The 24,893-nt window shown below is 43.2% G+C and overlaps 1 protein-coding gene across 4 annotated transcripts in view; it reads right to left on the bottom strand.

The window, feature by feature from the left end:
- strbp (spermatid perinuclear RNA binding protein) overlaps positions 1 to 17,022 on the bottom strand; it is a 78,279-nt gene extending 61,257 nt beyond the window's left edge. For 2 of the 4 annotated variants that reach the window (XM_058411463.1, XM_058411467.1), the window contains exon 1: positions 16,869 to 17,022. The gene's annotated coding sequence lies outside the window, so the exon portion shown is untranslated. Of the gene's footprint in view, positions 1 to 16,032; positions 16,141 to 16,856 lie in introns of those variants that run through there. The other 2 variants (XM_058411465.1, XM_058411464.1) reach the window with 2 other exon arrangements.
- Positions 17,023 to 24,893: the final 7,871 nt, after the last annotated feature.

Raw genomic sequence — 24,893 nt, forward strand, 5'->3', positions numbered from 1 at the left:
GAGCCTTCTGTTAATCTCTCATGGACACGACCTCCAGATCGGCGTAAAACTCCGACCCCACCTGCTGCCTCACCAATCCGAGGCAGTTTCCGAGACCGGGACTGGGCCCGCTTTTCTCTACCAATCTGTGTTACTTTAGACCTAAATATTTACCTTAAGACACTTGTTTTTTCTCTGGCACGGCAGGTCAGAAGATGATCTATCTATAGCCGAGAAAGTAGCTCGAGAGATTTTGTGGATTAAAGTGGGTCAGTTTGGCAGAAGCGCTGGAGGAATAATAAAAACAGGGCTGGAGGAAGACTCAAGTCCGGCCTCGAGATGCTTTCTGTATCGATTTGGACTTGTGTCAGAATTTCTGGTATTTTTACTTGGACCTGTTTGTGTCTTGGACATCAGTCTCACTTTAATACGGTATTGATCTCAAGCGCGAGTTTGTAAAATTAATATACACGTTCTTTTCACCAACACAAAGTTTGGCAAGAAGTAATTCTGTCCTTCTGAAAACAGCCTTGTCGCTGGCAGAGTGGACACACAAATACGACTAGCTGAAGTAAAAGCTCGCTAATGATAAAGGACTCTTTTCAATCTTGATTACATTTAAAGACAAGTTTGACTTGGACTTCACGTCCTGAAACAGACATGTCCGAACCTCTTTCCTTTCCATGAACCCCACCTTCTCAAAAAAAAAGAAAAAAAAAAGAAAGAAAGAAAGCCTTGTGAAATTACTGCCCGTTATTACCTGGAAAGTAGAATTTTTTAAAAAATTAAAAAAAACAAACGATACCAATGACCTGCTCAAAGCAAACAAACTGCATTTTCAACCACTGTTCAATTCAAACTGCCCTCAACATTATTCATAAAACTATCGACCTGTTTAATGTGTTTTTACCTACTCAACACTCTAAACTGACTGAAACTGACCATCTTCAGTCAGAATGTTCTGTTGGGATCAAAAAAAAAAAAAAAAAAAAAATTATATATATATGTGCACATTCAATAACAATGCAAGTTGTGTTAAAGAAGTTAAACAGGTCTGAAACAATCAATCATTTACACCGATCAGGCGTAAGATTATCACCACCTGCCTAATATTGTGTTGCTCCCCCTTTTGCTGCCAGAACAGCCCTGACCCGTCCTGCACTGTGTATTCTGACCCCTTTCTATCAGAATCAGCATTAACTACTTCATCAATTTGAGCAACAGTAGCTCGTCTATTGGATTGAATCACACAGGTCATCCTTCCCTCCCCATGTGCATCAATGAGCCTTGACCGTCCATGACCCTGTCACCGGTTCACCACTGTTCCTTCCTTGGACCACTTTTGACAGATACTGATCACTGCAGACCGGGAACACCCCACAAGAGCTGCAGTTTTGGAGATGCTCTGATCCAGTGGTCTAGACATCACAATTTGACCCTTCGTCAAAATCGCTCAAATCCTTACGCTTGTCCATTTTTCCTGTTTCTAACATCAACTTTAAGGACAAAATGGTCACTTGCTGCCTAATATATCCCACCCACTAACAGGTGCCATGATGAGGAGATCATCAGTCTTATTCACGGCACCTGGCACTGGTCATAATGTTATGGCTGATTGGTGTGTATATATTTATTTCCAAGCGCCCAGGTGGACGCGCCCCACACCTCTGCCCTAAAGACTCCTGGATCCTGGGGTCTTATTTCTTACTTCATTCTACATTTCTAGAACAGACCACGCATGAACAGGTTTCTCTACCCAGCTACAATTTACCTAATTTGCATATCAGTATTTCAGAGCAAACAGTCACATGACTTGAAAAGTAAAAAAGGAGAACTGTACCTGAAGCCTGAAACCCCAGAGCTCACCACATTGTACAGGTACAATTACAGCGAACAGCAACGTGTTCTCCTGTACAGATTAGCTGCTGGCTGCTTACACAAATCAACAAGACAAGAAAAAAAATGAGTTCCTGAAAGATGCTTTGTTCTCAGTGCTGGATTTGTCAAGGACTCAAGAACGGCTAATATAGATACTTTAGGAAATGTACACGCTAGCTGAAGACCATTTCAAGATCCAATCTGTGCGTAGAAATGTTTTAGAAAATGAGGCTTCTTGGACTTGACAATGATTACAAAACACACTGTAAATAAATAAAATGGCTAATGTGAAGATAAAGAGAAGAAAATCTCAGTATTCACCTGTTCAGAGACACTACAGAACCTCCTCACAGCCGGGAAGTGGTTGAAAGAGAAGTACAAGTGGCCTCTTTTTCTCAAACCATCACTCGCACCTCAATCTGGGCCACGGCCCGTTCCCCCTCACTTGCGCTCCTGCGGTCGCCATGGAAACGGGTCTTAAGGGAACAGTGAGATCGGAAACAACACTGAAATGCAGTGTTGTGTGTGTGTGTGTGTGTGTGTGTGTGTGTGAGAGAGAGAGTGAGGTCACTGGATGGTCCCAGGAGACCTGCTTCACAAAATGAAGGTGTGTCTAATCAACTACTGGAAGATTAGTGTGCGATGTGTGTGTGTGTGAGAGACAGAGAGAGGAACAGGAACTCTAACATCTCTAATGTTCTGCAACATTAAATCTAAATATAAACTGTTAAACCTTTCTAATAGCCAACAAAATGCTGTAGGATAAGAGTGTGCTGTAGACGAGAATAATCCACTTCAGAAGGTTAGCAGCACCTGGGCTGTGTTGTACCACATCACACTCCTCGCTTACTTCCATATAACTGCAAGGTCAGAGGTGTGTTATTTCTTACAAAACACAAAGAAATGACCAAAATATATCAGAAATTATCTTAGTGTTCAAGGCAATTTAGTTCCTTAGATGCTGTAAAAAGAAATAAATTTAAAAAATTCAATTCCGCATGCGGCACAGCCTGTAAGGAAGATACAGCGTGTTTTATGCGGTGGTGAAAGTGGCGAGTGTAAGCAGGTCAGCTGCTGCAGTCTGGCTCATCCATGTCTCAGGAGACTGCAGCAGCCTCTACAAACACTGCTGAACACACACACACACACACACACACACACACAGGTGTGTTAGAGAGAGAGAGTTGTTAAAGGAGATAGGAGTCGTCAGGTACATCTATAGTGACAAGTCATGCTCAGTATCTCCTTGATCTAAACCTTGAGCACAATCTCTGCTCATGCCAGTTAAGAGCCACACCCCATTCTCAGAGCCACACCCCTGAAGGGTCAGACCAGCTTGTATCCACCCATGGTCTCTTCGTTGCGCTAAAATGCAAAAATAACTTCAGCCCAAGGCAAAGTGGGTCAGCCGGTTCCCCCGAGAGCCAGTGAGAGGCAGCCAGTCGTTTCACCGCAGCGACAGAGCAGAGTGCAGCTCATCTCTACTGGAGGATACCCCCCCAACACACACACACACACATACTCCCTTCATGTTTTCTCCTCCCATTCCATCTCTCTTTTCATCACAGGAGTGAATGAGAATTGTACAAACTAGCATTATCACGTGAAAATTACGACACACGTGTAAGCAATTCACCAATGATTCCTGCTACATCCTTCCAAGCTGTATTTTTCTTCATAATGGACATAATGATTCCTAGTCTAATTTTTTATAGAAAGTACAGTTATGTCAGAGTGCACTTATTATTGTTAATTACATGGTATACAATTACAATTGTTTTTATCCTGTGGGGCAGTAGTAGCTCAAGTGGTTAAGGCTCTGGGTCGTTGACCAGAAGATTGGGGTTCAGGTTCCAGCACCACCACCGTTGGGCCCTTTAGCAAGGTCCCTAACCCTCCTGCTCCAGGGGTGCTGCATCATGGCTGACCCTGCTCTCTGACCCCGACCCCCAAGAATGGGATATGTGGAGAAAGAATTTCAGTGTGCAGTAATGTACATGTGACAAATAAAGACAGCTTAAACTAATTGTACGTATTTTTAGGAAGACACATTCTTATTTACAGAACTAAACCTCCCACTGGAGCTTTATCTTTACCTGTGCACCGTGTTAATGAATTAATCATGCTGTGGAATGGGATTGGTACGTTCCTAGGACAGCTGAGGGTCTACTGGAGCTCATGCATTGTGTGTCAGTTTGTTTATTGGTCTAGAAGGTGAAGCGCAGTTCAAGGCTTTGGCCTCGTTCTTTAAATAGGAAATGCAGAGAGAGAGAAAGAGAGAGAGAGGAGGGCAGAAATAGTAACAGCTAACCAGTTATCCAGTAACATGACGTAACTACGCTCAGAACCTGGACGAGTTTCAATGCCTGTCACATTCTCCACGTTCACAGCTACATAGCAGAGAGATTTAGTGCAGCGGACGCTAACAGCGCACGCTAATCCCCAACACCCAGAGTTAATCAGGAAGGATTGCCACAATCTATCCAGCAGATAACTCCTCATCATAATCATCTCACGGACGCGCTCACGTGGGAGATTTCAGACGTTTGCGCATCCGCGGCACAGCAATCGGCCTGATTGGAGGCAAAGAACGCGAGAAATCGTTTATGGGTTAAAACTGAGAGCATCCGGATTTGAGAACATGAATGAATGCAAAACAGGCGGAACATTTATATATTAGGATATTATATTTATAATAAATATGCTGCAGAGAAAATACAATCAACTACAGAGGGGGAAATGTGGGTCATGTTTGCTAAACAAGTAAATATAAATACTTAAGAAGTATTCAAACTGTGAAACCTGTTCTGACAGCACACACACAGTTTTGGGCCAAGGTGAAAAGGGACACTGAGTACAGAACAGGTGCCAGAAGCAGAACACTCTTGACTGATGATGTGTGTGTGTGTGTGTGTGTGTAATCCCCCTAGATTTCCCTAAAAAAAAAAAGAGGCGATATGCGTCCTCGCAACATGGTGGAGATTTCCAATTACAGGGCGTGCCAGGAGAGCTTAGTGACGCCCTGCCCTGGGGACACGGAGGAGAGTGGGAAGCCCGGATACACTTCACGGCATGGGTGTGTGTGTGTGTGTGTGTGTCTTTAAATCGAGCCAAAATGCAGCAGAGTCACAGGACTGAGACTTGAGTAGTGGGTGAGGTGAGAGTCAGCGTTTTGCGGACACTTGAGCAGGGAAGATGGGAATGTGGTCCGGACGAACTGGACAGGTGTTCAGCTCGTTTCTAAACACACGACACTCTGATTTATCATCTTCCGCAAGCTTCACATGCCCACACAAATAAAGCAGCTTGACATGCTAATAAATAATAAATCACATACAACTCGAACAGCAGGAACAGAAGCAGAAGGGAGAAAAAAATTAACTAAAATAATGCTAAAATAATAATAGCGACAAAATATGACAAGTTCATATCTACTTATCTACACATTCTCCACAGCTTTAATCAGACACGCCTCCTTTTAACTGGGGCTTGATTAGTGGTCTAATCTAAGACAGTCTGAGTCACATGAAAGTGACTCAATCATATCATCATATAATCTGAATTGCAGGACACACACACCCCTGCAGAACTCACTGCAATCCTCTGCTGTGGAGTAAGCATCTAACAGCACTGAGATCACATGATGTAAAGAATACTTCTCTCTGATTGGCTGCTAAGATTCTGCATTCAGAACAACACAGTAAGCATCACAACTCAAAAGTTTGCAAAAAGCTTCTTACACACACACACACTTGTACAACCACACCACATCTGTCTTTCTCTGCCTCATATACCTCTGTGTCTCCATCCATCTATCCATCCACCCCCCCCTCTCTCACCCTCCCTCACCATCCCTCTCTATTCAAATCTGTCTCTCTCCCCATCTTTCAGCTTCTGCATCTGTGCAGTCTCTCTCCCTCCATCTCCCTGACTATGTCCATCTCCATCTTTCCGCCTTGGCCCTCTCCCTCTGCCTCTCTGTCGATCCTCTCACTGTCTCCGGTTCCCTCTCCCCATCTCGCTCCCTGTCTGTCTGCATCTCTTTATCTATTCCGTTCCTCTCTCACAGTACGTTTCTCCCTCTGTATCCATCTGCATCATCTCCGACTCTCTGTATTCTGTATGCTCTCATCTCCTTCTCGATCTCCGTCTCCACACAATCTCTGTGACTCTAAAGCGCTTCTGTAATGATGTTATCAAGACGAGTAATGAATGCATAATATTCGGGTTGTTGAGATGAAGTTCACTTTTGCTCTGGTGCTTGTTTTTGACCCGAGTACTTCACTTGTGCGTGTTCAGAGACGTGAGGTGGACAGAAGTTTTTATTAGTGTGTGCATTTGGTCTAGTGTGTTAATAAAGATGTGGATACAGGGATTACACTTGAGGCATCTAGGGCTAGATCTCTCTCTCTCGCTCTCTCTCTCACACACACAACTATAACCTCTCCATCTATCTGTCATCTCATTCTCTTTCCAAGAGCTCTCTTAACCCCTTTTCCTTAACATCCTCCTCTCCTTTTGTCCTCTATCCCTTCCTCCCTCCCTCCATCTTTTTCTCCAGGGATTAGTGTACGAGTGCGAGACCTCAGACCCTCCCCGTTTCAGCCCATCTGTTATGTTCTGTGTGATGGAGACAGAGGACACCGCAATGACAGCACAGAGGACCGTGTAGGACAGCAACTCCACCCACCTCACTGTGCCAGAAATCTAAGCACAACCACTCTCTTTTTTTTTTCCCTTTTATTCACTTCCTTCTTCCTCAAACACAGATCTGAGCTACGGGTTTAAAAAGACCTGGTTTAAAAAACCTCAACCTCTGAACATGTTTTCAAAAACCAATAAACAACTAAGATTAGCATGAGAGAAAAAAAAAACCCTTTCGTCTAGTGTACAAGACCCTTGTAAAATCAGAAAGACGTCTAATTCGCCAGTTTGAAGGTTTGGCAGAACTCTTTGTGGTGTCCAAAGTCCAGCTCACTGACCTACAGCTTCTCTCGTGACAGATACAATAGGTGGTTCGACAGCCAACACTGTAAACTCCAGGTAAAGGGAATCCCGAGGTTTCACACGTGTCACCACGTGACGCAACATCACCCCTGCAAATAGTTCAAACACAACAATGACTAAACGAAAACGTCCACAAGTGTGGCTGCATTTTTAAAAATTCGATGAAATGCTCAAGACTGGACTGCATTTAGCAGCATGATCTCCTGCAGCAAAATAGCAAAAGTAGCTTCAGCTAACACTCCCGCCAAAGTGGAAAGCCTGGATGAGGAGGATGAAATGTTAAGTGAGCCATCGACGGCAGCTTTGACATCTTCAGCTAATTAATTATCCTAGCTAATTTGATAAGTTGTTGGAGAAAACAACATTTTCACTGTGATTATCGTTAACATGCTGTTAGCATTTTTTTAGCCTCAGTTAACACTCCTAGTTAACAGATCGAAAAATTCTATACATTGAGAGGTTTTGACTTATGTTTTTCACTGAAATAAATGTTTGTGTTATTACACAAAGTGTAAAGTACCAAAGAAGGTACCATTAGGTACCAGTACCAAATTACCGGTAAAAAGGTGAACGGTTCCCAGCACTGACGGTGAGCAGCAATGCTTCCAGTCTCCAAACACTGAGAAAACCTTGTGTTAAAAGAATCAGAGCTATCAGGTGACTGGCCCGCATGTACTCTTGATATTGTCTCTTCCACTGGAAATTACCACGTTGTCATGATGGTAAAAAGCTTACATGACATTTCATCCTTCCGTAACGCCATCACAGAAGTGCTCTCTCATTCTCTATTGCTCTCTCTTTCACCGTATCTGTAGTTATCCCGCAAGTTTGACGTAATCCTACATCGTACACATTTGCAGCGTAAAGCCGGCTTAATAACTTCTAAATAGGGCTAAAGATGATAGAAAGTCACATGACCCCAAAACCTCTCTAAGGGCATAAAGCAATTCCAGCACACGGTTTTAATTATCGAGCGTCTGCCTCGGCTTCTCCAGACATGCGAGTTCACAGCCGATTTAACAAGCCGAGTTAAAATGTCATAGAGATGGGTTTTTTTTCTCCTCCAGAAGATAATAAGCAGTAAATCATATCTGCCATAATGATTTGTTGATGCACTTCACTGGAAAAGCTGGGATGATGAAACTGATGTCTGAAACCTACACACTTCAATTAAAAAAAATAAAAATAAATAAAAAAAAAAAATTAAAAAAAAAAAACCCACACACACCAACAAAGATCTAAAAATGTCCTCAGGAGCAACCCAAGCTCCTGTTCTTAATTTCCTTCATCTTTATTGTTTCAGCAGCGAACGATGGAGGAATCCACGACACACAGGATGCACATGAAAACGTTAAACCTCTCTCATCTTCATCAATATTCCCTGCACTCGTTTCCAGGCCAAAACCCCACGCATCCATCTTTCATCATTCATAATAGGAACGATGGAGGAGACCTGCTGTAATTAGTTAATTCCCTGCAGGTTAACGAAGTGACAAGCAGCAGAAACAGAACAAAGCAAAGTGTCTCCTCCTCTTCTTCCATCCCTTTATTGCTCTCTCGCTCGTTCTCTACATCTCTCTCTCTCTCTGCGCCCGGGTGATGGCAAGGCGCATTGCAGTGCAGTGTGGGAAACCTCCTTTATTAAATTATACACCCCGTCTGATAGGGATGCGCTTGGTCTCGCACACTTTAATTGAATATCTATATCAGCAATTATAGACACTTTTCAACACAAAGGACAAATAGGGATTAATTGGAACATATGATACAGGTGAAGTCACTGGAAACCAACACACACACACACACACAGGTCATATTAACAAGTCTGAGCAGGATATCTGTGTAAATCTTGTCAAAAGCTTCAACGGTGCAGAAAAAAAAAAAGTTTCAGATAAAATGGCAGAGCTGAATAAGATTTGCATTTTTTTAAAGCTCCACCCCTTTAATGGTTCAACTAAAGTCAACCTTAACAATGGCTGTGAGGACTGTTTATACACAATCAGATGTTCCGCTGAAACTCGAGTTACAACTCTAAGTATGTGCCTTTTCCTCATAATGTCTCGCTATGAGGGTGTGTCATGGTGTTGGGGGGCATGGCTATACAAGCCAGTTCCAGGTGAGAAGTCTACATAATGCAATTGTTCTGGGAGAAAAACTATAATTTTTGATCATTTTCCACATTATCAGCATTGGCAAGAAATTAAAAATATTGCATATGGCACCTTTAATCAGCCAGTATTATTACTAAAAAATTACTAAAAAAAATGTAACAATTATTGTTAGAAAATGATGTCAATGTATAAACATTTAAGCTGTCAAGTCAAACAGCTTAAAAGTTTTACATTTAAGATTGAACATTTTAATGCAAGTCTGTCTTACAGAAATTCCAACAGTACCTGAAGAATAAAGCCAGATCACATTCACACAGTGTGTGTGTGCGCGTGTGTGGTATTTTTAGGCAGACTGTGTGAAAGCGGAGGAGGACGGGCTTTCCATGTCAGCGCAGGTTTTCGGCCTGTTCTTGATTTTGCATAAACAAATCTACCTCTGCAGCCCCAAGGAGCCCCTGGGGAACGTTCAGGCCGCCTGGATGAGAGCTTGCGTGGGTACAGAGTGCCGAGGATGAGAATCACCATCCAGACAACACTTCACAGCCGGCGGAGCAACTGAACAATGGGAAGTTTCAACTGCTAGAAGGATTACTGCTTGGGTGGAAGATATGGAGCCGCATGACTCCCTCAATGCAGATTCTAAATACAGATATTCAAAGCCTGGTCTGTTTTTTGTTTTTTTACATCTATAGAACACAGCATAAAAGGAGAAAGGAAAATAATATCGTTACACTGATAAAAAAAAATTAAGATAAGCTAGCAGGAAGGAGGTATCGTTATGCAAAGCAGGTTATTCTAATAGATGGGGCAGAAATTTGGGACTGTGGTGCTCCTTTAACCTTTACTGATCGAGATATGCCGTAATGTGTAATCAAAGCCATGGAAATGAGGAAACTCCAGCAGGCGATGCTAAAGGCAAAAAGCTCATGACCTAAAGCAGGAGCAGGTAAAACCAGAAATATGCCTGAGCTAGCAAGCTGCTGATGTAGATGGATGTAGGAACATCAACAAAGCTTCAGAAAAGACATGAGACTGTATTTTAGTATTTATGCAGGAATTACATCTTTTTACAAAAAAAAGTGTGAAATTAAAAGACAGAAACTAGTAGAGAATAAAAATCTCCAGCTTCAGTGGATTCAGTGGGCAATAATTTGATATTTAATAATACTCCAAAGTCTGATTTCATTTCTGAAGATAATGATTCGTTATTTGACTGTACAATATAATTTCTTTGTATTATTAGGCAAAGGTTAGATTTTTGGTGACACCGGTGCTTTGATATCAGCAAGAGGATACTAAATTGGATCGTAGCAGATTCATTGATATGGTCAAAAATCGATATTCAGATAAGTTCTCAACGTTGTTCTGACTCTGGGCTATCATTAATTTGTGACTGATAATGGCGTAGAATTTTAAAAGAATTTTAAAAGTAGCTCGAGTGAATCAGCTTCTTTGCCTATTAAATTATTTACACATCAGTTTAAAAAGGTGAATTATTAATGCTTCATTTCGATTGCTGCCTTTTAAATTGGTGCATTAATCCGAATCGGACGATCGTTACACACCGAGAATCTACGGAATGCATGTGTCCATTAAGGTCGTTTCATTAACTGTACGTAAGGATGGGAGGGAGGGAGAGAGAGAGAGAAGGAGGGAGGAAGTGAAGGAAGGCAGGAGCAGTCAGTAGGAGTTACTGCTGCTGCTGCTGCTTCAGGCTTGAAAAGCAATTATCACTCTCGAAACCCAATCCCTGATTCTTTTTAAAGCGCACTTCCCATAGCTACAAATCAACTCTGTTTTTCAGATGCCTTTTATAAACTCCTGATGAGATTTATCGCACGTGTCTCTTTGTCCGTGCCAGAGTTCTCTAAATATGGAGCCGTGTGCATCTGTGTAAAATTAAAAAGAGCTGATGGTTTGTGGTTTCCACCATAACCGCTGATGAAGTGAAAGACGGACCTGAGAACAGAATTGAACCGCGTAGAAGAAGTCATGCACGATGCTGAACAGGTGAAAGAGAAATTGTTAAGAAGTGGCACAGGGAATTGAGACGTGGCAACACGGAGCATTTTAAGGGCTACGTCTAATTAGCAAGCGTCAGCCGCTGCAACTTTGAGTTCTCGGCCGATTTAACAGCCTGTCATCACTGTCTCATATAAGCTGTACATGTTTGTGATATAATTCACACTGGTCAGATTATATCTGTGTGATGGACTTGTCGCATCAAGGTGGCGCCATACCTGGATATCGGATCAGCAAAATCGCAATAAGTAATGCAATACATTGAGACATTTCAGTGCCACCTAGCACACTGAATAAACTTTATTTAACATCCAAAGCCCCCTCCGTCACTGCTGTTTAGTTTTTGTCAGGTTGTTTTCTCAACACTTTGAGTCATACAAGGTCAAGAGTGTAAAGTGTTGAGTCAGACGAGCAGACAGAGTTGGAAGGAAGTCCTGTGCTCTGTTTAATTTCTGCGGTTTTTCGAATGATGCCTCATGCTGACTGGCCTAAACATACTGAGGTATGCAAATCGCATGCAAATGTACATCTCGGGCAGTGAAAAATATTCCTCATCACTGAGTTAGTTACCCGGTTTACAAGTTTTCCTAGTGCTATCTAATCTAAAACTATTTGAGTGGGGGGGGGTGTTTTCACACACCACAGAAACTACAAAAAATAAAAAATAAATAAAATAAAGGAGGGGGGGAAAGCAATTTCTAATAATTCTATCTCCCAGCCGAGCGCAAGTACACCATGTTCTCTCTGAGCGTGATTACTTCTCTTTCATCCATGCACTGAGGAGACGGTTTGTTATTCCTGATGTTTAGACATGCTGCTGTTTCTGTGTGTGTGTGAGCGCACATGGGGATCTGCTATGTCCCTGTGTCTAGAGTCTCAGATACCTTACAAGGTCATTCGTGCCCTGTGTCTGCTCTAGATCCAGTTTCTCATCTCTGGATGTGTTTCCGCTGCTGCATATACACACACACACACAGAGTGCTGATATAGAACAGAACCGTGCACTTTCCGTTGTACAGTGAGAGATGCACACCTCTTTTACCTCAAGCCCGGGCTGGTGCGGAGCTTCAGAGTATCTGAGAGAGCACTTGAACCCTGGCCCTCGGCTCTCGGGCGAAGTGGCGGAGCTGTTTGGCACAGAGGGGTTTGCAGGAGGTCCCTTCCTTTCCCAAGAACAAAGATGCCCTTGTCGTCGGTGTGAATGGATCCAATACAAACACGACCAGACGGTTTTCGATTCCTCTTAGCTACTTGACTGGGCTCTTTATATTTAGCCTGGCGCGGTTACTCGGTCACCGTACCGTCTGTGTGCGTGTTTTATTCAGAATACATCTGTAACACTGCGCCTTTATGAGTGTATACAGGCTGGCTAGACCACTTGTTCAGACTTTTTTTTCACCCACTCTCCAACCTAGAACCAAATATCACTTAGAGTCTCCACTCGAACCATTTGAGGCCAGAGAACAAGGAGAGTTTATAGTAAATACACTATATTGCCAAAAGTTTTGGGACACCCCTCCAAGTCATTGAGTTCAGGTGTTGTTTTTCAGGGGTTGGGCTCAGCTCCTTAGTTCCAGTGAAAGGAACTCTTAATGCTTCAGCTTCATACCAAGACATTTTGGACAATTTCATGCACTTTGTGGGAACACTTTGGGGATGACCCCTTCCTGTTCCAACATGACTGCACACCAGTGACCAAAGCAAGGTCCATAAAGACATGGATGAGTGAGTTTGGTGTGGAGGAACTTGACTGTCCTGCACAAAGTCCTGACCTCAACCCCATAGAACACCTTTGGGATGAATTATAGTGGAGACTGTGAGCCAGACCTTCTCGTCCAACATCAGTGCCTGACCTCACAAATGCACTTCTAGAGAGGAATGGTCAAAAATTCCCCTAAACACACTCCTAAACCTTGTGGAAAGCCTTCCCAGAAGAGTTGAAGCTGTTATAGCTACAGAGGGTGGGACAACTCCATATTATATTCAATGTGCAAGTAAAGACAGATGTCCCAAAACTTTTGGTAATATAGTGTAGCTTCTCTATTCACATTGGATGAGTTTATCAGCAGGGCATCTGTAATACATTTTTCACTAAAAGATAAAACTCTCACATCTGAACCACAATAAAAAAAAAAACTCCAGGAGATTCTAGCAGGTTGTTTTTTCGACATACTGAGATGTTTGCACCACATGGTCATGTGAACACGCTCACAACATGCCATCCAATCAGTCTCAGCAGCACTGGAGCAAGTAGAAGACTTATTTCAGAAGATCTAACACCAAATCTGAAATTGTGAAGCGTCCACTTTTCGTTTGCCGATTATCTGATGACCTGATTATCTGAAGATCACTGATATACACGCCCTGAGACTAAAAATAACAGGCAGACAAACTGCTTTTATTCCAGCGTGAGGAGATACCTGCACAAAGCATCACATTCGTATGAATTCAGAGAATCATGTTCTGAGAAGACGAAGGAAAAACACACAAAATAAAAATGGCAGACTAGCTCCTATACAACAGGAAATGACATCATGACAGTTTAATACTGTCTGAATAGGGCTATAGTCGTATATACACACAATAACACACTAAAGTGGCATGCGCACTGGTTATGAGCAATAGCGCTATCTTCACACTTATGTAGGACACTTTAAATAAATGGTGTTGTCCTGAATAGCACACAAAGGGGTCGTGGCAATTATTTGGAGAACGTTTTCCAAGCTCTGGACCTTCATATGTTTCCTGAGTATTTGTTAGGGGAAAAAAAACAGACAAGACGAAACTCTCGCTTCGTCTGAGAAACAGATTTCCGCAATTGTTATAATATAGTGTGACGATCATAATCAGTGCTATCCGGAGTGTGAAAACGGCCTAGAGCGAGACAACAGCCAAGGCTTCTGAGCTCTGCAGCAGGAAGTGAAGCTAAAAACCTACTGCTGCTGCTGGCTTCACTTTCTTCATCAGCTCCAGGAGAGAGCCAGGAATAGAACTGATCAGCAGGGGGGAGAGAGAAAAAGAGAGTGAGTGAGTGAGTGAGTGAGTGAGAGAGAGAGGGAGAGAGAGGGAGCAGGGATAGACAGAGACCTCTTCAAACACTCAGCTGATAAAAAGACAGAAATCTGTGCTGTCATATCACCAAAAATACAACCCTTTATCTGTACACCCTGCTCTCTCTCTCTCTCTCTCTCTCTCTCTCAGTGTCTGTGCACGCTTGTGTGTAATGTCAGAAAATTGCTTCGTAGCAGCATCCATCAGCAGCACTAAAAATAATTAAGGCGATGTACGAGTGCATTTAGAAGCGCTTGTTAAAATTGGATTTGTAATTGGACTACTGAAGCTACAAAAACATGTTAATGCTGGAAATCATTAGCGTTAAACTGCTACAAATTTCATACGTTTATCAAATTAGACGGGACGCACCAGTGCATGCCTGGAGAGGCATCGGAACACCGAGGAGGTTTTGCACAGGAGCATCATCGCCTATCACTTGATGAGAGGAATAAGACTGCTGAAACGCGGCCTGATGGATTGAGAGCTTACACGCCGTCATACAGCGAGGGACAGAGACATCAGGTGGAAGAGAAGCTGGGGAGAACATGACCTGTGACCGCTGACCTTTGCCCATGGCAGTTTACACTATGCTGATCCATTACCAGTTTCTCCTTGCTGCAGAAACATAATGGAAAACAGGACATCTGATCTGAACCCTGAGCCGACATGGTCATTGATTTTTGTCTTTCAAACTGACCGCAGAACATTAAATATGCTTAAGCAGAGGCTAAGAAGGACAAGCGCAAAAGAAAGCGGTTTGGTGTGAACATCACTCTCTCTTTCTCTCTTTCCCTCTCTCAGTGTGTGTGTGTGTGTGTGTATGTGTGTGTGGAATTCGTCTAGTGCAAACAGCAACATCCTCAACGTTTCAACCTGAGAATACACAATCTGCCCACGGGCTATTTCAAGTCCAGATGCCAAACAAATACGTAAACAGTTCAAACACAAAGAGAGAGAGAGAGAGAGAGAGAGAGAGGTTCATGGCAAAGGAAGAGAGAGACAGAAAGAGAACAGAAAAGAAGAATAGAAATTTGTGAACAGAAATGCCAATGAGAGAAAAAAAAGGCATAAACTGAGGCGCAATCAAAATTTAATCGATTTCTTCTGAATTTATGAACACACCTCAAATTTCACTTCTATACCACTAGCAATTTTTTTAAATGCTCATTTCATCATGAACACACAGGGTGCTATGCACGTGCATAATAATGAAGCCATTAATCAGTACATCAATAAGCAGGACACCTGACCTGCCAAAAATAAAATACAATTGGTTTTGTTACTTATTCTGTCGAAGACCTAGAAGCTAAAAAAAACCACAATCTCTTCAACCCAAGAGTTCAAATAAAAGGCTGATGAAACCAAAACACGAAGCCACAAGAGGATTGAAAGGGCACCTGACACAGGATCAGTTCCGCATTGAAAGCAGGATATATAAATACAAGCACACGCGACTGAGTGTTTTCAAACAGTGCGCGTGCAGCACGAAGACACAATAGCGCTCAGGTTATAAAACAAAAAAAAGGACTAAATAAAAGTCAAGTCAATCAACCAATCAATCAAACAAACAAACACCAGCATTGTTTACAAAGTCAGAAATTGCGGAAGTGGAGCCATGGACACCTGCAAGATCATCCCCGTGACGTCACAAACCTTCTCGAGACTGATAAAGCCATGAATCAAACCCCAACGGTCAAAACCGGCTAGCTAACAAAGTGTGGGGGAAATTATATTTTTATCTACAAACACTGAAAATATGACTGATAACGAAACCAAAAGCTACAAATCAAACGTACTGACAAAGTGACAGTCACTATATCGAGGTCCAAGAAATAAATTACCTCAGAAATGTACCTCAGAAATGTACTCGCTGACTAACAAAGCTAAAAGAAAACACACGACGAGAGTGGAATCATTAAAAAGTTACACAACAATACACTCTAACGATGAGCAGGTTATTAAATACAAAAGAGCCACCTACTTTATTCTGAAGAAGTGACAAGACGAATGGAAAATGTAATATTAAACATGTAGTAACGCTCCAGTTGTTGACACTGGACGGGGCACGCGCACGGTGTCTGTGAGAGAATTTAAAAACCTGCACGCACGAGACCCCCCGCCCCCGAAAGCGGAGCAGTACGACGCATGCGCAGAGGAGCTCCGTACGTTATTGGCGGCTGTAAAGAAGGGTAACAAAGTGCTGGACAAAAACATCAACATTGTGGTGACCAGCTAGCTTCAAACAGCCACTTCCTATAAATCAGCACCATTTTGTTTTCTTACTATTAAGTCGTGTTCAGGATCAAATTGTTTCGTATGCATAGATGATCTAAAATTATATTATATTATACAATATATATATATATATACACACACACACACACACACACACCTCACAAGTGCACCCACTAGTCCTGTGTTTTAAAGTCAGCTCGCTCGCTACCTAATAAATTATTCAAGTAGGCTACGGGATCCTGCGGTACACCAACCAGAGACTCGGAGGAGAATAAACACTACCACAGAAACACCACAGCTCCGTTTTAACGAGCGCTTTAACAGCCTCGGTCGCGAGCTAGTTGTTTGTAAAGGAAAAGCATTGCTGTGTGAGTGTGTGTGTGAACAGCCCGGTTAAAGAGCACACACAGACCGCAGCCTTCATAGCGATGATGTCCGAGCCGAGCAACACGAACGCGGTCCCGTTTACCACAGCAAAAAAAATAAATCTCTCACACACACACACACGCACGCACGCACAAACCGAGTCAACCGGAAGGTGCTCCTGAACGTCAATAAGCGTTTAAAGACCTCGCCGCTTACTTCGAGCGCGTTGCTTTCCGTCTCCGCGCGCAGATAAATCATCCGAGTGCTCCGGTTTCCTCTCGCTCCGTCTCGGTCTCACTGCCGCACGCGCTCTCTCCCGAGTCCCGAGTCCCGAGCGCTGCCTGCATTTCGACCACGGTGCCGGTCACGTGCTCCTCACCTCCGTCTTCTGATTGGCTGACGCTGCGCACCTGCTCAACTGCAGGAGTCTAGTGTTTAGCTTAAAATGTGCCTCAGATGACTTTAGTGAATTATAATTATTTAATGTTTTTTTTTTTACTTTAAAGACAGAATTAGGAACATCATTAATCATTATATGTTCACATAATATGTGAGTCTGGGGTCGCCCCCATGGCCCATATCTCAGGGGGCTCGGGGCTCAAGGTGTGGGACATCCATGACCATGTCAACCCTTCTCTCTCTCTCTCTCTCTCTCTCTCTCTCTTACACACACACACAGTCGATTATAATCCCAAACCCTGGAGGTGCGAGGCAAACATGCTAATCACTAAGACACAGTGCCGCCTCTCACTGACCAATCACTGATTATTAGTTTTCAAACAATTAATCACTAATCTACACTATTTACAAACACCAATCAAACCCTGAACATCACTGTTCCCAAAGACCAAGCCCAGTTGTTCCCCACAACCAATCACTGATCACCATTGTCCCCATAGCCAATCACTGATTACCATTGTTCCCAAAGACCAAGCCCAATTGTTCCCTTCAACCAATCACTGATCACCATTGCTCCCAGCAAACAATCACTGATCACCATTGCTCCCTACAACCAATCACCAATTACCATTGCTCCATACAACCAATCACCGATTACCATTGTTCCCTACATCCCAAGTGATCACAATTTGACAGCAAATCACTTTTCCCAACAACCAATCAACCAGCACTATTCTCCCCGACCACCAATCACAGTTCACTATTGTTTGTAACGACGTATTACTGATCACTGTTATTTGTCCTGCCCTCTCACTTCTTTGTTCTTGGTTTTAAATTGACTTTTATTGTAAGTAAAGTCTCACTTCCTTCTGAGTATCTCAGAAGAACACAAATGGTGACAATTCAATACAACTCAGTAATGGCACGTGATATTCACTCTAAACTGAGTGTCTTCATTTTTGAGAAAACACAGAAGAATTGGCTGACAATATTTTATTGTACAGAAAAGATGGATTATTTAGAGAAACATCACAGCAGAAACCTAAACTGTGAAAACTCTAAAATCATTTGAAAAATAGTAGATGATACTCCACAAGCTGGTCACCAACAGCCGCGGTTACGCTAACTACATTATTTGTCTTTTTATGATTCTCTTTCATTCCAATTAAACTGGAATCCTGGGAAAATGTCCAGTGCTCAGATGGAGATTACAGTTACACTGGCCCTTTAGCTCATTTTTTTCACACTTTCTAGAAAAGCTTATCATAAACAAAGTCCCTAAGATAACATTCCATTTAAAAATACACAGAAACCATCAGACTATCGAATCACTAATCTAAACACTTGGGCTCGTACAGTGGACATCTGTAAGGAGACGCTGGCTCAATGATGTCTTCGGGATCTTAGGGAGGAGTTTTTCTGTGACCCGAATTTTCTTTTTGTTTTATTAACTTCAGGAGAGGTGAAGAAGACAAGGATACGACTGTTTATAGCTGCTTTAGTGTAAGTGAGAACAAGAACTAGCTTGTTTCTGGAGCAGGATCATACAGGGTCATGCAGTTAGAGAAAAGCTTCATCTTGTTGATTCATTTCCCATAACACCAAGATAAAGGGTAAAAGATTGTTGATGTCCAACAGAGTTAAACGTTTCCATAAACCAATACAAAAGTATGACGCGTCCCTCGTAGATTATTTTCCTCCATCAGCATGACACAGAGTGATTTATTCCTTACTTCACGTAACCTTTGCTATATTCTGATTCGAACCAGACAAAGCTCAGCTCCATACAAAAGACTCTCAGTGTCTCAGAGAGAATGTTTCTGCATTAATTCCTCACTCCTTAATTTAATCAGGAGCTTTCACTGATTAGTTTACAGAAGCAGGTACGCATGAAATGAACACAAAACCACAGGCTGGAGGCACAGCGCTGCGGCAGAACAGCGGCCTGGCTGAGCGTCCCTGGAGGCTGCGTATTAAACAAATGTTGAGCTGATATGAGTGGAGTGGAGTGGAGTGGAGTGGAGGGAGGTGGAGGGATGTGGAGGATTACAGCCTCCAACTGGAGATTAGTCACCAGGAAAGACTGCACAAGCATGGCACCAGCAATCAGAATGCTAGTGAGCTGGTCATTCCTGTAAAACTACATAGCGCTGCAACACACACACACACACACACACACACACACACAGAGGCATCAGGAAACACCCACGTGCATGTTGTGTAACACCATAAACAGGATGTGAGTTTTTATACATGATGATAGAGTACTTGAGTAAAGGAAATTAAAGGACAGTTTCTAAGTACACTAACACCATTCATCACCACACACACACACACACACACACACTCTCACTCTCTCTCACACACACACACACACAGCTGGATTGTGTGAAATGAAAGCATCATGTTCCCTCAAACCTCTTTCCTCCCCTCATGAGATGTTAATAAGTCTGCTGTCATCTCTATTAGAGCTGACGTAATTTAATAGAACTGTGAGTGTTTTTGCATAAATGCATAAATTAGTGGCTCTCAACCTACAGCATGATAATCTGATCAGACTAACTCCGCCTCCCCATCCTCACACACACACACACACACAGAGAGCATGATAGTCTGATCAGTCTAACTCCGCCTCCCCATCCTCACACACACACACACACACACACAGAGCATGATAGTCTGATCAGTCTAACTCCGCCTCGCCATCCTCACACACACACACACACACACAGAGCATGATAGTCTGATCAGTCTAACTCCGCCTCCCCATCCTCACACACACACACACACACACACACACACAGCATGATAGTCTGATCAGTCTAACTCCGCCTCCCCATCCTCACACACACACACACACAGCATGATATTCTGATCAGTCTAACTCCGCCTCCCCATCCTCACACACACACACACACACAGAGCATGATAGTCTGATCAGACTAACTCCGCCTCCCCATCCTCATCTCACACACATACACACACACAGCATGATATTCTGATCAGACTAACTCCGCCTCCCCATCCTCACACACACACACACACACACACAGAGCATGATAGTCTGATCAGTCTAACTCCGCCTCCCCATCCTCACACACACACACACAGCATGATATTCTGATCAGTCTAACTCCGCCTCCCCATCCTCACACACACACATACACAGAGCATGATAGTCTGATCAGTCTAACTCTGCCTCCCCATCCTCACACACACACACACACACAGCATGATATTCTGATCAGTCTAACTCCGCCTCCCCATCCTCACACACACACACACACACACACACACAGCATGATATTCTGATCAGTCTAACTCCGCCTCCCCATCCTCACACACACACACAGAGCATGATAGTCTGATCAGTCTAACTCCGCCTCCCCATCCTCACACACACACACACACACACAGCATGATATTCTGATCAGTCTAACTCCGCCTCCCCATCCTCACACACACACACACACACACACACACACACAGCATGATAGTCTGATCAGACTAACTCCACCTCCTCATCCTCACACACACACACACACAGCATGATATTCTGATCAATCTAACTCCGCCTCCCCATCCTCACACACACACACACACACAGCATGATAATCTGACCAGACTAACATCACCTCCCCATCCTCACACACACAAACACACACACAAACACACAATTAAATTCAATTCAATTTTATTTTATTTGTATAGTGCTTTTAACAAAGAGCATTGTCTCAAAGCAGCTTTACATAAGAAACAACAAACATATGAACAGACAAACAGACAAACAGTCCTAGATGTTATCCCAAGTGAGCAAGCCTGAGGCGACTGTGGTGACTGTGGCAAGGAAAAACTCCGTTAGATGGTATGAGGAAGAAACCTTGAGAGGAACCAGACTCAAAAGGGAACCCATCCTCATTTGGGTGACAGCAGAGAGTGTGATTATAAATTATTCAGACAGTGGAGAGTGTGATATGAACAATGTCCTTTGTGCATTTATGTGTAGTCAGTTGTGTGATGCCGCTACAGCATGTGTAGAATGTTGTGTAAATTAATAAGGAGGTTGTTGTCGTCTACATAAGGTTGGCAGCGTTGCTTTGAATCCCCGATCCTCACAAAGCAGAACCCGGATGGAGCTGGTCCATCTCCGGATGCCACTGGAGCCGGCACAGTCTCTGTATGCCTCGGGATGGGTAGAAGAAGGGAAACAAGTGGAAAGTAATTAGCGTAGCTGCTGTTCATAATATTAGCAGCACTAGATGAATGTGCATTTAATCAGATGTACTGGAGCACAAGGTTATGGGATGTGTTAAATGTATGCCAGGCTGAAGAGATAAGTCCTTAGTCTACATTTGAACTGGGAGACTGTGTCTGAGCCCCGAACACTGTCAGGAAGACTGTTCCAAAGTTTAGGAGCTAAATACGAAAACACTGTACCTTCTTTTGTGGACTTTGATAATCTGGGAACTACTAGAAGTCCAGAGTTTTGTGATCTTAAAGAGCATGGTGGATTGTAGCTATGCAGGAGCTAAACCATTTAGAGCCTTGTACATAAGTAGAGCTAGTTTATAGTCAATTCTAAACTTAAGAGGTAGCCAGTGCAGGGATGATAATATTGTGGTTATATGATCATATTTTCTTGATCTGGTAAGAACTCTGGTGGCTGCATTCTGGACTAACTGTAGCTTGTTTATTGAAGATGCAGGACAAACACCTAGTAATGCATTACAGTAGTCCAGTCTGGAGGTCATGACACACAGCATGATATTCTGATCAGACTAACTCCGCCTCCCCATCCTCATCACACACACACACACAGCATGATATTCTGATCAGACTAACTCCGCCTCCCCATCCTCATCACACACACACACACACACACACACAGCATGATATTCTGATCAGACTAACTCCGCCTCCCCATCCTCATCTCACACACACACACACACACAGCATGATATTCTGATCAGACTAACTCCACCTCCTCATCCTCATCTCACACACACACACAGCATGATATTCTGATCAGACTAACTCCGCCTCCCCATCCTCATCACACACACACAGCATGATATTCTGATCAGACTAACTCCACCTCCCCATCCTCATCACACACACACACACAGCATGATATTCTGATCAGACTAACTCCGCCTCCCCATCCTCATCACACACACACAGCATGATATTCTGATCAGACTAACTCCGCCTCCCCATCCTCATCACACACACACACACACAGCATGATATTCTGATCAGACTAACTCCACCTCCCCATCCTCATCACACACACACACACAGCATGATATTCTGATCAGACTAACTCCGCCTCCCCATCCTCATCTCACACACATACACACACACAGCATGATATTCTGATCAGACTAACTCCACCTCCCCATCCTCATGTCACACACACACACACACACACACAGCATGATATTCTGATCAGACTAACTCCGCCTCCCCATCCTCATCACACACACACACACACAGCATGATATTCTGATCAGACTAACTCCGCCTCCCCATCCTCATCACACACACACAGCATGATATTCTGATCAGACTAACTCCACCTCCCCATCCTCATCTCACACACACACACAGCATGATATTCTGATCAGACTAACTCCGCCTCCCCATCCTCATCACACACACACACACAGCATGATATTCTGATCAGACTAACTCCACCTCCCCATCCTCATCACACACACACACACACAGCATGATATTCTGATCAGACTAACTCCGCCTCCCCATCCTCATCTCACACACATACACAGCATGATATTCTGATCAGACTAACTCCGCCTCCCCATCCTCATCACACACACACAGCATGATATTCTGATCAGACTAACTCCGCCTCCCCATCCTCATCACACACACACACACAGCATGATATTCTGATCAGACTAACTCCGCCTCCCCATCCTCATCACACACACACACACACAGCATGATATTCTGATCAGACTAACTCCACCTCCCCATCCTCATCACACACACACACACAGCATGATATTCTGATCAGACTAACTCCGCCTCCCCATCCTCATCTCACACACATACACACACACAGCATGATATTCTGATCAGACTAACTCCACCTCCCCATCCTCATGTCACACACACACACACAGCATGATATTCTGATCAGACTAACTCCGCCTCCCCATCCTCATCACACACACACACACACAGCATGATATTCTGATCAGACTAACTCCGCCTCCCCATCCTCATCACACACACACACACACAGCATGATATTCTGATCAGACTAACTCCACCTCCCCATCCTCATCTCACACACACACACAGCATGATATTCTGATCAGACTAACTCCGCCTCCCCATCCTCATCACACACACACACACAGCATGATATTCTGATCAGACTAACTCCACCTCCCCATCCTCATCACACACACACACACACACAGCATGATATTCTGATCAGACTAACTCCACCTCCCCATCCTCATGTCACACACACACACACACACACACAGCATGATATTCTGATCAGACTAACTCCACCTCCTCATCCTCATCACACACACACACACACAGCATGATATTCTGATCAGACTAACTCCGCCTCCCCATCCTCATCTCACACACACACACAGCATGATATTCTGATCAGACTAACTCCGCCTCCCCATCCTCATCACACTCCTCCGCCTGCGCTGCTGCTCGCGTGTGAAGCTCTTCCCCAGGCGAGAGCTGGGATTTGTTTTGTTTGTTTATTTGTTTATCTGTATTAATTATCAGCACCATATTTTCTCTTCATCGTCAGTTCATTAAAATAATTAAATAAATAATTTCTTCAATCCAGAATAAAGCTATAAACGTCGGATAATAAAGGGGAAAATAAAGAACTGGCCCAATAACATCTCTACACCTGTGACATCAAACAGAAATTCATGAATATTCATTAGTATGCAAATGTGGAACCCTCCCATGGCACGCTGCCATTCAAACCTGCTGCAAGCTTCCAATCACAGCTCCTTATCGTTTCTATAGTAACGGCTCACAGCAGACACTTGCACGTACGGAAGGAGTCTCCAGTGTCAGAGGTATGGCTGCAACTTTTTTGACCTCTTCAGGTTTAGTCTTCTGTGAACATGACAAGCTGCGTTTATTTATTTATTTATTTATTTATTTATTTATTTATTTATTTATTTATTTTGGTCTTAACTTCAGCAGCTATAACGTTAGCGGTTCACCAATAGCGGTATTTCTGAATATTAAAAGTAACTATAAACAGATAAAAATCAATATCATGAATTATTGAACTGCTTGGCAAGTTGCTGTGAAGATGAGTAAAAGCTTTAGGGGCGTGTCGTTACAGGAAAATAATCAACCTCTGTTCTAAAAAATTCTGTGTTAAAGTTAATAAACAAAACAGTGTGTGTGTGTGTGTGTGTATAAGAGAGAGAGTGTGTGTGAATGCAGGTGTGTATGAGTCTGTTGAGAGTATGAGAGTATGAATGGTGTATGAGTGGTGTGTGTGTGTGTGTGTGTGTGTGTATGAGAGTATGAGTGGTGTATGAGTGGTGTGTGTGTGTGTGTGTGTATGAGAGTATGAGTGGTGTGTATGTGTGTGTATAAGAGTGTGAGTGGTGTGTATGTGTGTGTGTGTGTGTGAGTGGTGTGTGTGTGTTTGTGTGTGTGTGTGTTTCTGAAACCCAGCAGAACAACAACACAGTTTCTCCTCCCTCTCTCTCTCTCTCTCTCTCTCTCTCTCTCTCTAAACACTCTTTTCTTGATAGAGTCAGCAGAAGCAACACAAAATGCAGTGTGAGTAAACACCGCAGTGAGGAAGGA

Source organism: Hemibagrus wyckioides, linkage group LG16 (assembly GCF_019097595.1).
Source record: "Hemibagrus wyckioides isolate EC202008001 linkage group LG16, SWU_Hwy_1.0, whole genome shotgun sequence".
NCBI classification, from domain to species: domain Eukaryota; kingdom Metazoa; phylum Chordata; class Actinopteri; order Siluriformes; family Bagridae; genus Hemibagrus; species Hemibagrus wyckioides.